The following is a 13,232-nucleotide window of genomic DNA, read 5'->3' as shown; positions in this document are numbered from 1 at the left end:
TGAGCAAGACAAAAACGTCTGTCCCCATGGACCTTACATTTTAAAAACATTTTTTATGTAATCTCTACCCACCCTGTGTGGGGCTCAAACTCACGACCCTGAGATCAAGAGTCGCGTGCTCTACCAACTGAGCCAGCCATGTGCCCCTGACCTTACGTTTTAATGTAGGAGGGTGTTGTTAGGGCAAAGGGTAAACTGATATAACAGCTCCAAAATGCAATGGCCAGAAAAGGTAGGCGTTTGCTTCTCTGGCGTAACAGCCCAGAGCAAAGAGACAGCTGTTCTGTGTGGTCACTCAGGGTCCCAGGCTAATGGGGCAGTTTTGCCTTCCTCAGCAGTTGAAGGAAACGGGGGGTTCAGTGTAAACTTCTTTATGAAAATGACCAGTGAAGTTTCTCACATCACTATTACACACATACCCTTTGGAGAAGTCTTTTTTTTTTTTTTTTAAGACTTTATTTATTTATTTGACAGAGAGAGAGAGATCACAAGTAGGCAGAGAGAGAGGGAAGCAGGCTCCCTGCTGAGCAGAGAGCCCATTGTGGGGCTCGATCCCAGGACCCTGAGATCATGACCTGAGCTGAAGGCAGAGGCTTAACCCACTGAGCCACCCAGGCGCCCCTGGAGAAGTCTTTTTCATGCAGTCTACCCTCGCTGCAAGGGAGACACGAAATGTAGTTTCTAGCTGAAAACCCAGGAGCTCAGGAAGAATGGAAGAACAGATTTGGGAGGAGAAGACAATCGGTGGACAGGGAACCAGACAGTAAACAAGATAAATGAAGGAGTATCTTGTGTGCAGGGGATGAGTGGGGAAGGGAACATGAAGCAGGGAAGGGAAAAATAGAAAGGATCAGGTGGCGGAGGTCGCACTCTGTCACAGGGTGACAAAGGAAAAGCCTCGCCTACGAGGTGTCCTTGAAAAAGCCCTGAATGAAGTCTGAGCAAGAAATAACCATTCTGAGTTGTTATAAGGCCTGCTACCGCAATGCGGGGCTGGTTTTAATATGCTTGGATCTTAGACCTTCTCTGAAAGTAGTTAGTGCAAAGGCACCGTTCGGCCAGTTTCATTTACAGCAAGAGATGCAAGAGGATCTTAACCAACGAATGCTGGATTGACGGATTATAATGCTACGACCCGCACCGGGGCATTGGTCACCCATTTTGGATTACAGGATTTTGTCTTAACTCTTCAAAAGATGTAAGCTTAGCTCCCTGAGAAGGCAGGCAGGAAGATCCCTTTGCAACACTCTGACAGGTCAGAAGAGTTGCACATACTTGTTTTAGGGGGTTTTTTCACGGAGGGGGTGTGTGTGATTTTTTTTTTTCTAAGAGTAAGAATTATTTATGACCTGAGTCTGCTGTGGAACTCTCATTAATTTTGGTCAGTTGTCAGTGCTGTTTTTAAGGATGTGGTGACCTGAAAAAGAATGGAAGTATTTTTCTTGTCCACCCCCCCTCTTGGTCACGCAAAGGTTGTTTAGTTGTTCCTCCAGAAAGCAATGCTCTACAACCCTTTACTGTGTTCTTTCATTATATTCCAGCGCTGATTTAAGTATATTTCAATGTAAAATACATTATGAGCCTCCTTTCTGTTCCTGTGCACCATTTTTAAAGGAGAACCCATTTGGTTAACGGAACAAAAGAAAAGGATTTCCTATTTTTTCTCCAATCCCCTTCCTCCAGCATCTCTAGATTTCAGTACATAGATTGTGGAATCTCTTATCTTAGTAATCACTATCTTTCGTTAGAGAACTTACAGTTTAGAAAGAGGATAAGCTACATAGACTATGAAACAAAGATACGAGGCAGAAAGTGATACATGCCATACAAAAAGGTAAAAACTCAGGGCTCTTCTAAATGCGAGGGGGTAACCCTGTCAGTCTTTGCTTCCACAATAGTGAAAGGAGACAATGACGTTCACTTTGAGCTTAATACAGAACGCTGTCAAAAGGAATTTTCCCGTCTTGGAAAAGTGAAGCATCTGTTCTCTCATCCGACTGTTTATTTTTGTGAGTTGTCTTCCTAGGCACAGAGAAAAACGCAAGTCAGTTCGGAAAAGCACTAGTCACTTCACAGCTCACTCTGCGCTCGTAGAAGTTATCCTTGCCTCTTTCCTTCTCTCCCTCATTCCATCTTACCATTCCAGCGTTACGCCTCCTGAGTATTTTTTGGATCCACTCTTGCCACTCTTAACCCATCTCTGCAAAGCAGCTAGACTGGTTTTTTTTTAAAGTTAAAGTCCTTTTCATGCTGACGTTCCCTCGTTCCCTCGAGGCTCCCCTCCCGCTTAGGGTTAGATTTAAACTTCTTATCAGGCCTGCCAGGCTCTGCCTGCCTCTGCCGCATCTCTGACCTCTGACCCCTCCCTTGTGCATCGCAGTCACGCTGGCCTTCCCTCGTGGTTCTGTCCTCCTCCTGCTGAATACTGCCTGCACTGCGTAGACCTGCCTGCACTGTGTGGAAACGTCTCCCCAAAGACCCCATTTGTATTCTTCCTTCAGAACTAAGCTCAAGCATCACTTCCTAAAGGAAGCCTTTCCTTATGAGGTCACGCCACGCAGTCTCACAGGGTCACAAAGCCCCTTGTACTTCTCTGTAGTAGGTCTCTCTGCAGTTGTGATTAAGAATGAGGCTTGGTGGGGCGCCTGGGTGGCTCAGTGGGTTAAAGCCTCTGCCTTCGGCTCAAGTCCTGATCCCAGGGTCCTAGGATAGAACCCCGCATCGGCTCTCTGCTCAGCAGTGAGCCTGCTTCCTCCTCTCTCTCTGCCTGCTTTTCTTCCTATTAGTGTATAACACTATCTGTCAAATAAATCAATAAAACCTAAAAAAAAAAAAAAGAATGAGACTTGGATCCCCCTGTAGAACCACATCTCAGAGGGTATGTGTGCAGTTCGCTGCTCTATGTCTAGAATCAGTGTCTCGGGTAGTTCCGGGCACTGGAGTAAACGCTCAGAAAATACTTGTTGCTAAAGAAAAAGAGCAGAAAATTCCCATATCATTTAAATTTGGTTTTGGATTTGATTTAGGATCAGAGGTTTTCTAATGTTGGACTGTTGACAAAAGACCAGCATCAGCTCGATCAGGGAGCTGTCCGAGATGCAATTGTGAGGCCTCTGATTCAGACCTACTGCATCACAGCCTCTGGGGGGGTGCATAGCACCGTGTAGCTCAGCAAACCCTCCAGGTGATGCTCATGCATAACCATGTTTGTGAGCCGGTGTTCTATAAATACAGTGACTGAAGACTGACACCGGCTAACAAAATGGAAGTGCTTTTGGGGCGCCTGGGTGGCTCAGTGGGTTAAAGCCTCTGCCTTCAGCTCAGGTCATGGTCTCGGGATCCTGGGATCGAGCCCCCACAACAGGGTCTCTGCTTGGCGGGGAGCCTGCGTCCCCCTCTCTCTCCCTCTCTGCCTACTTGTGACCTCTGTCTGTCAAATAAAGAAATAAAATCTTAAAAAAAGAATGGAAGTGCTGTTTTAAACCAATTTTGAAATTAAGTTATATTGTTTCTGTCCAGCAATAGGCCATAAACTACTTCTTGCAGCTGCCTCCACCCCCAACCATTTTATCAGTTGATGTCTTCAGAGGTCCACTGAAATGTAAACAAGGCCGACTTGATCAGTCAACCCAAACCCGGACTTTAAAAATTACATAGTTATTTTCCAGGCTTCACCTCTCTGACTCTTATCTCATGCCATCCAAATCCGGGAAATGATCATAAAAATGGTAATGCCCAGGATTCCCCTGTTGGAGCTCTGTTTTTGAAATTGTTTTAGGGGCATCAGGGTGACTCAGTTTTTAAGTGTCTGCCTTTGGCTCAGGTCATGATCTCAGGGTTCTGGGATCGAGCCCCGCATCAGGCTCTCTGCTCAGCAGGAAGCCTGCTTCTTCCTCTTCCACTCCCCCTGCTTGTGTCCCTTCTGTCGCTGTCTCTCTCTGTCTCTCTCTCTGTCAAACAAATAAAACCTTTAAAAAAATTTGAAATTGTTTTAATGTTTACTATACAGAGTCAAAAGTATTTTTTGCTAACGCGTAGGATGTTGTCATTTCTAGACTTGTATCTAAAGCATTTTGAAGTATTAGCAAGGTTTGGATGTGTATACTCTTGGCTATGTTTAGATTCTGGAGCTGTGCTACACCATCAAACTGCTGATAGATTGCATTGTTAAAGGTCACTCAGCCTTGGTTTTGCTTTTGACTTTTTTTTTTTTTTTTTAAGATTTTACTTACTTGAGAGAGAGAGAGTGAGAGAGAGCATCAGCAGGGGAGAAGCAGACTCCCATTTGACCTCCCGGACCCTGAGATCAGGACCTGAGCCAAAGGCAGACACTTACCCACTGAGCCACCCAGGTGCCTCTTGTCTTTGACTTTAAATTTGCTCCTTATTTGACCCCAGGCCACTGTTTTGACAAAACCCTTCCCACCTGGTGACTCTTAGGGGACCTGTAGGAAGTTAATTGCAGGGGTTTTTTCCTCACACGGCAGGTGTCCAAGAGACTTTGTTTCTTTTTTTCGTAATTGGTTAGAAGCACAGGATTTGAATGGGGTTGGGAGAGATAACCAAGAAAATATTTTTAAATATTTTTGAAAACTTTTACTTTTAGAATAGTTGTAGATTTACAGACGTTGCTTAGATAGTAGAGTTTTCATATATCCCACATGCAATTTCCTGTATTACTAACATCTTACACTAGTAATGTACAGTTTGTCAGAGTTAATGAACCAGTATGGATAAATTATTAACTAAAGCCCATACTTTATATTTCCTCAGTTTTCCATTAATCTCATCTTGCTGTTCTGGGATACTCTCCAGGGTACCACATCTCCTTTAGTTACCGTGACGCCTCGTGGCTGTGACCCTTTTCTTAGATTTCCCTTGGTTTAGATGATGTTGACAGGTTTGAGCAGTACTGGTCAGGTATTTTATACTATGTCCGTCTACTAGGATGTGACTGTTTTCTTTATGATTAGCTGGGGCTGTTGAGCTTTAGAGGAAGATTGGAGAGGTGAAGTGCCATTTTCATCACACCATAACAACAGTACATATCCTCAGCATAATCACTGTTGGTGTTGACCTTAATCACTTGTCTAGAGCAATGTTTACCAGGTTCCACCACTGTAAAGCTACTATTTTTTCTCCTTTCAATACTAAACTCTTTGGAGTTTAGTGTCTTCACACTAAGTATATTCTGAGAGATTTTTTTTAAAAAAGATTATTTATTTGAGATTGAAAGCATGATCTGGAGGGGCAGAGAATCTCAAACAGATTCCCTGTTGAGTGCAGAGCCATATTTGGGGGACGCAGGCACATGGGGCTCTATCTCACGACCCTGAGGTCATGACCTGCCCTGAAACCAAGAGCCCACCATTTAACCAAGTGTGTCACCTGGGTGCCCCCTAACAGATTTTTTTTTTTTAAAGTAAACTCTTCCCCCAACGTGGGGCTCGAACTCATTACCCTGAGATCAAGGGTCACATGCTGTACTGACTGAGCCAGTCAGGCGCCCCCAAGAGATTGTTTTTTAAATGTGAGATTCCAGCTTTTGGCTTTCGGCTAGGAGGAGGCAAAGGTGTAACTGCCTTGGGTCATCCCGAAACCAGGTTCATCCAACACCAGCCACCTCCGCCATGTAGCCTAAGTTCGACCTCAAAGAGATCCAAGTCGTGCTTCTGAGGTGCATTGGTGGTGAAGTCGGTGCCACGTCTGCCCTGGCCCTGAAGATCATCTCACTGGGTCTTTCTCCATAAAAGGCTGGTGATGACATTGTCAAGGCGACTGGTGATAGGAGGGATCTAAGGATTGCCGTGAAACTGACCATTCAGAACAGACAGGCCCAGATTGAAGTGGTACCTTCTGCCTCTTCGCTGATTATCAAAGCCCTCAAGGAACCACCAAGAGACAGAAAGAAGCAGAAAAACATAAAGCACAGTAGAAATATCATTTTTAATGAGATTGTCAATATTGCTTGCCAGATGTGACATCGATCTTTAGCCAGAGAACTTTCTGGAACCATTAGAGAGATTCTGGGGACTGCCCAGTCTGTGGGCTGTAATGTTGATGGCTGCCACCCTTATGACATCATAGATGACGTCAACAGTGGTGCAGTGGAATGCCCAGCTAGTTAACTACAAAGGGACGTATTTCAATAAAGGATCATTTGACAACCAGTGGGGAAAAATGTGAGATTCCAGATAACATCTTTCTTACTGAGTGGAACCTCCTCTGTCATTTTGTGGTATCTGGTGTCTTCCTTTAAGTTTTACTTCAGTCAGAGACAGGTGTATGCAACTGACAAATTTCAAATGACAAATTTGAATCCAGTTCAAATAGTGAAGTGTATTCGGTTAGTGAAGGGATGTGAAATTAATGCCTGCTTGTGTGAATATTTGTGCTGGGGACAGTTAATGTGTTTTGCAGATGTTGCTGTGTCCAGCTGTTGCCCACATCCACTCTCATTCCTCAACCTCCAAGCCTTTTTGTTTGCCTGTAGCTATGCCTAGAATTCAACTGGCGGCTAGCTAAAAAACCACTGTGAAAACACTTAGGTAGATAGAGTGGCCCAGGATTTGTTTGCTTGGCAGGAACTCACTTGCTAAAATGGCCTTTAATATGTTTGTGCCTCTCTACCATGCTTCTTTTGCCAGAATAGATGCAACTCTAAAGATTTTCTTGTCTTCCTAACTCCTTGTTTAATATCTCATAGCAGTGACTGAGCTATTGATCTCAAGGGCTAATAACAACCCTGCGTGTGCTTTTTGCAAGTTCCAATATTTTAAGAACTAACAGAGCTTTGAAAAAGAACATTGCTTTCCTTCACAGAAACACAACGATTCTTCAAACCAAATAATATACAGCATGTGTCATAAACAAAGTTTGTTTCCAGAAATCACTAGATTCAGAGGGAGCAATGGATGACAGAGAAGGAGTTGAGGCAAGTGATAACACTTGCTCGAAGTCGGATGACCCAGGGTCAGCTACCTGGGACCATGGCCTGCAGCAGCCCCGCTCCCTAGTTCCCCCACGCAGCCCAAATTCACGTTCTTGGCTTCTGACAGACACTTAAAGCACTTCTCAGGAAGATGGTTCCAGAAGGAAAGGCACACAGAAAGCAAACAATTAGCTTTTTGCTGAAGTGAAACTTTAGTACATTATTAATAGGGGGTTCTAGTTTGGCTCCTCAGTAGAGGAAATAATGAGTAGCATGTCTCATTATGATTAGATCTATCTCATTTAACTGAAAACAACACATATCCCATAAGACAAATAGAAAAAATTGGGAATTATTTTTTCTTTCTTTCTTTGCCTCATGTATTAATGTAAGTTCTGGCTAATAGGGTCTAAGAGGACTCCCTGAATTTGAGACAGAACCAAAAAGGGAGAGCTAAAGAGAATTTAGGTTTACCCTCTTTTTTTTTTTAAGACTTTATTTATTTGACAGAGAGAGATCACAAGTAGACAGAGAGGCAGACAGAGAGAGAGAGGGAAGCAGGCTCCCTGCTGAGCAGAGAGCCTGATGTGGGACTCAATCCCAGGACCCTGAGTTCGTGACCTGAGCCGAAGGCAGAGCCTTAACCCACTGAGCCACCCAGGCGCCCAAGAATCATTTTTTTAAAAAGATTTTATTTGACAGAGAGCACAAGCAGGGGAGCACAGGCAGAGGCTGAGGGAGAAACAGGCTCCTCCCTGAGCAGAGAGCCCTGTGTGGGGCTCAATCCCAGGACCCTGGGATCATGACCTGAGCCGAAGGCAGGCGCTTAACCCACTGAACCACCCAGACACCCCTCCAGTACTCATTTTCAAAATTTGTTTTTAACTCCGTTAGTAAACTTTTTATTTTAGAGTAGTTTTACATTTACAGGAAATTTGCAAAGATGGTACAGGGAGTTCTCATTTACGCCCCACACCCAGTTTCCCGGTATCTCACATCAGTTAGAACAGTATGTTTGTCGCAGTTAATGAACCAATATTGGTATTATCTCAAGTCCATACTTTGTTCTCATCTCTTTAGCCTGTGCCTAATATCCTTTCTCTGTTCCAGGATCACCTCTATGATACCATATTATATGTAATCAGCACAACTGCTTAGGCTCCTGTCGGCTGTGACAGTTTCTCACACTTCCCTTGGTTTTGATGTCATTGACAGTTTGAAGAGTCCTGATTAGGGATTTTGTAGAATATCCCTCAGTTAAGGTTTGTCTGATGTTTCCCTCAAGGTAAGATGTGGGTTATGGCTGGTCTCATTACATCTTATCTACCATGTATAGTATCAGTATGACTTAACTCTGACAGTATGAACTTGATCACTGGGCTGGGATAGTATTTGTCAAGTTTCTTCACTGTCAAGTAACTCTTTTTTTTTTAAGATTTTATTCATTTATTTGACAGACAGAGATCACAAGTAGGCAGAGAGGCAGGAAGAAAGAGAGGTGGGGGGAAGCAGGTTCCCTGCTGAGCAGAGAGCCCAACACGGGGTTGATCAGGGGACCATGACCTGAGCCGAAGGCAGACGCTTAACCTACTGAGCCACTCAGGCACCCCAGGTTACTCCTTTTTCAATAGAGATTTTTATTGATTTTCTTACCTCTGTGATTCTGGAAATGAATGTGGTTCATTTCACTTATTTATTCAACAGAAGTTATTGTGCATTAAAGAAAATGTGTTTTTAGGTGAATTTTAGGGTTTTTTTATTCAAGGCCTACTCATTGGAGGAATAAACCATACATAAGGAACAGCCTATACTTTGTAGGTAACAAAAGGTGGTCAAGATTAAGTTTTTGGTGGGCCGTGTATATTTGTTTAGCTTTTCTAAATATGACAAGTTTTTCAACAAAATTCTATTTGATTACAGTTGAATATTGTTAAATAATTTAAGTCACGGTCTTCAAAGTTACAGCAATTCAATTATTCATGATTTGCCAGTTATTAGACTTCCTCACCTTCTCTTTTCATTTGTTTTATATTCAGAAGTAACAGTGAAAAGTATTCCTGTAAATGAGACCCTTTCTATCTCCCTAGCTTTTCACATAAATATAAAGGATTATATAGATATTAGGGATCAAACAACCTCCTGCTTATTTACGTTTCTTCAAATTCTAGTCATAGTAACAGATGAAGATCAGAAAGTACCAGGAAAAGAAGTCACCAGCACATCTTGTGTTGAAATTTGTTAGGGAGTGTCAATATCAAGGAATGAGTGTGTCACGCAGCAGATGAGCCTCTAGGATGAATTTGATTAATTCTCCAAAGCAGCAAAATCTCATAATCAGATGGTGTTGCTTGAGGCTTTCTCTTGCTTTCGAGTTGGATAATCTGAATTGTGTAACCTCTAGTGGATTTCCATTCTGTCAGTGTATCAGAGAATGTCTGTGCAGATGGAAAAAGATTTTATGTTGGGCCATGTGTGAGCTCAGTGGGAAGGGTTAAAAATTACAAGTGAACGCACTTAACTCAATTCTGCTTCCTGATGACTGGCGTCTCTACCAGATTTGTTGACATGGCAAACATGGAAGGAGCAAAGGCATCTGGGTTGTAAGGCGGGCTCTGCCACTAGTTCATTGTGTAATTTTGTGTAAGTCTGTGCTTCAGAATGGGAAATAAGAGTAGCAATATGGGCTACTATTATATGTTATCAATTATACGTTCATGAACATCCATGACTATGATATGGTACATTAGGAAAAAAGTGTAGTGGGAATCTGATCTTCCCAATAAATGTTGTATATGCAGTTGGGGGCATGGGTCTTCACCAAGGAACTGATGCCTAGTAGTTATTTTTTTCTAGGTATAGCCACAAATATAATAATGAATAGATTAATGAGTAATAGCAATAGGCCATAGAGCTTTTTAAGAAATGTATTCTGGATTAGGGAAGTATGGTGGTGGGTGGAAAAAGTAGAGAAGAGATCTCCATAATCAAAATTCTGTATTACTCTTTCTCGCTCTTTCCCATGTGACACACTGTCTGTTTCATTGGTATTCTTTCTGCCCATGGCCTTGCCTCATGCTGTCTGGCGTTGGGAGGACGTGAGCCCTGATGACTTTCGTGTCTTCACAGCTCTCCAATGGACAGAGTTGAGACAGCTCAGCCCTGAACCAGGCTTTGGGCCCCAGCCGGTGGTGAGCTGGGGAGAATTTCAGGAACCTTAAGCTGCTTAGCTCAGCAGGTCAGCGTGTCACCTAGTCTCATTCTGACTGTGTGTGTTTAGGTTTTTGTAAGACTTCTCTTGGTTAGTTCCTTGTGATTAAGACTGGATTTGTATTTCTGTGCCAGACACTGGGCCCTGTTCTATTTCACTCCTTTGAAATCCTTACCTGGTTACAGTGCTTGGTACCCCAGGGTAGGAATATGCTTTCTTTTAGCCAGGCCTTTTGGAAACTTGAGCTTTGCCTAGACCCATGTCTGTCATTGGGACTTTGCTGACCATAGGTAGTGATGTTGATGCTGACTAATTTTTTTTTTTAAGATTTTATTTATTTGACAGAGATCACAAGTAGGCAGAGGCAGGCAGAGAGAGAGAGGAGGAAGCAGGCTCCCTGCCCAGAAGAGAGCCCGACGTGGGGCTCGATCCCAGGACCCTGGGATCATGACCCAAGCCGAAGGCAGAGGCTTTAACCCACTGAGCCACCCCAGTGCCCCATGACTAATTTTTTTTTAACCAGATTTTCCCTGTTGTCATCTGTCTGCTTTCTCCCTTGCTCAGTATCCTGGTGCTCCCTGCTCACCTCTGTGGACCTCTGCCTATTGCTGCCTACTCTCCTTTTCTAATTATGCACTCTTGCCTACTTCAGTTTCCTTCTAGATCTTCTGGGGTTTACACTCTGAGTACCTGATAATCCCTTCCTCTAATATGGAGGGGCCTGATGTATACCACACTTCTTGCCTTCAGAAGCTTAATTATGACAATAAGTTGTTTTCTTTCTCTAGGGCCTTCATAAAAAAATTGTCAGCTTTTATTTCATTTTATTTTAGTTTATGATTCTTACTTATGTTGCGAGAGAAACGAGTTGGAGGGAAGTACAGAGGGAGAGGGAGAAGTGGACTCCCTGCTGAACCAGGAGCCCAAGATCATGACCTTGAGCCAAAACGGACATTTAGCTGACTGAGCCACCCAGGCTTCTCCCAAAAATCTGTCAGCTTTTAGCTGTTTTAATTATTTCCTGGTATTATAAACTCACCCCTTGACATTTTTCATGGGACCAGTTTTTTAGCTTTCTTTAGGACATCTCACCTAGCCCCTTTTCAGCCTTTTGTTACTTTCACAAGGGAGTGGCCTTGAGTCCTAAAATCTTCACATTGGAAGAGACTTCCAGAGATACCCAGTTTACTTTCCATGTAATGGGTAGCTTATCAACTTCCAAAATAACCCATCAGAGGCATTTTATAACAGCTCTCTCGTGGTTTTCTTGGGCCCGAGACTCACTTCATTCATTCATTCATTTACTCATTCATTCAGTCAGCCAAGGAAGTTACTAAACATCTCTTGTTAGCCAAGCACTAGAAGTGTGTGTGTTTGTGTGTGTTTATCACCATTCCTGTCCTTAGGGAAATGCTAATCTATTGGGAATAGAAAAATAAGCAATCAACGATTGCTAGCTAGAGATGTACCATGGGTAGAATGGGTCATTTCTTCTGCATGACTGAAGGTTTGGTTTGTGAAGGGCCTCTTTCTGCTGCCTCAATTAACACCATCTTTCTGGTCCACCACCAGCTTTTCAACTACCAGAAAAAGAAAGAGGGGGAATTCCTCAGCTTCCGCCTTCTGCCTCTGCCTATCCTTGACTTGCCCTTCTTGGAGTCATGTTTCTGAATGCAAATCTTGGTTTGTTACTCCTCTGTTAATAGGCTTCACACTGTCTCCCCTTTAAACTGCCCTTTGACTCTTCGGCACAGTTCACAGAACCTCAGCCTTTCTGGTTCCTGCCCACCCGTCTTGTCTCATCAGACACCATTTTCACCAGACTCTCAGTGCCCCAGAGCCTCGCGCGGTTTCCTGGCTGTATCATTCTTGCTTACCTTTCTGTCATACGTGCTGTTCCTGCTGCCTGGAATGACTGCCAGTCTTGTCTTCTTGGTGAACTCTGGGGCACTGAGAGCTGGTAGAAAATGGTGTACAAGGAGGAATAAATCAGAACTGTAGATCTCCCCTTCCACGGAGGTGCCCTCTGGCCTGTCGACTGCTGTTGGAGCCGGTACCACTGGTTCATGCCCACCAGCAGGTTGCAAGCTACCCTAGACCAGGAATCGAGCTCTGTCTTCAGCCTTCCCACAGCCTGTGCCACAACGGGCAGCCAGGAAATAGTTATTGGATGAACAGATGAGTGGAGGAATGAAGGCAAGTCTCCTGTAGTTTATTTTTCAGTTTAGGTCTGTCTTGGGCTCTGAGAATGCTACTTACAAGACTCCTACCACTGTTTTGACAAGAGCTCCCTGCAAACCCAGGACTTGCATGCCGCCTCATCCGCTGTTAGACACCTGCCGGAGACTGTCGCCGAAGAGCCTGCCAAACAGGGCTAAGGGCCCTTTTGGGGGTTTGAGGCAACCCTTCACCTTCTCACACCCTGCAGCCTTCGCTGCCAAGATAAGCTTCTACTGTGAGTCTAAAACATTCTAATCAGGGGGGCTCGATCCCATGAAATCGCATGGAATGAAAATGCTTCTTCCCCGCTCTTGGAAATCAGAATAGTTGTAAAATGAAGAAAATTAGTACTTTAACATTTCTCTCTCCTCAAGCAGTCGTTTCAAGTGAGTCATTGACAAACTCAAGCAATTGGTAAGGACAGTTAGTGGCCATTTATCACCTTAAGTTGATTTGTTTCAAATAAATATCAGACGGGGTATTTTGATCCTAAGTGATGCATTTATCACCTTCCCACCTGAGCCCCTTTTTACAGAGCACCATCAATGAGCCGCGAAAGACACACACACAAAACTGTCGCGATCCTGGTCAGTCTTCCCTGTCTTTGTCCTTTAATCATGATTCTTAAACTTATGATCAAAACTCTGCACTTTTCATTCTGATGAGTGGTAGGTCTCTGCCTAAAACACATGGCTAGTTCTGAGGTGGTATGCATTTTTGTTCTGTTTTTCTGAGGCATTATTTGCATAGAGTGAAATTCACCCTTTGTAAGTATTTACAAATTTATAAATTTTGGCAAAACTCTATAGGTTGTGCCACCACTGGAATAAAGATAATAGAAGTTTCTGTCACCCAAAATACTCCCTCATGCTC

The 13,232-nt window shown here is 43.6% G+C and overlaps 1 protein-coding gene and 1 pseudogene across 2 annotated transcripts in view; both read left to right on the top strand.

Annotated features, from left to right (window-relative positions):
- ATP11C (ATPase phospholipid transporting 11C) overlaps positions 1–13,232 on the top strand; it is a 180,653-nt gene that overhangs the window by 21,896 nt on the left and 145,525 nt on the right. The gene's annotated exons all lie outside the window — the stretch shown is intronic.
- Positions 5,538–6,170, top strand: LOC116582148 (annotated as a pseudogene).

This window comes from Mustela erminea, chromosome X (genome assembly GCF_009829155.1).
Source record: "Mustela erminea isolate mMusErm1 chromosome X, mMusErm1.Pri, whole genome shotgun sequence".
NCBI lineage: Eukaryota > Metazoa > Chordata > Mammalia > Carnivora > Mustelidae > Mustela > Mustela erminea.
This window is presented reverse-complemented; position numbering and strand designations above follow the sequence as displayed.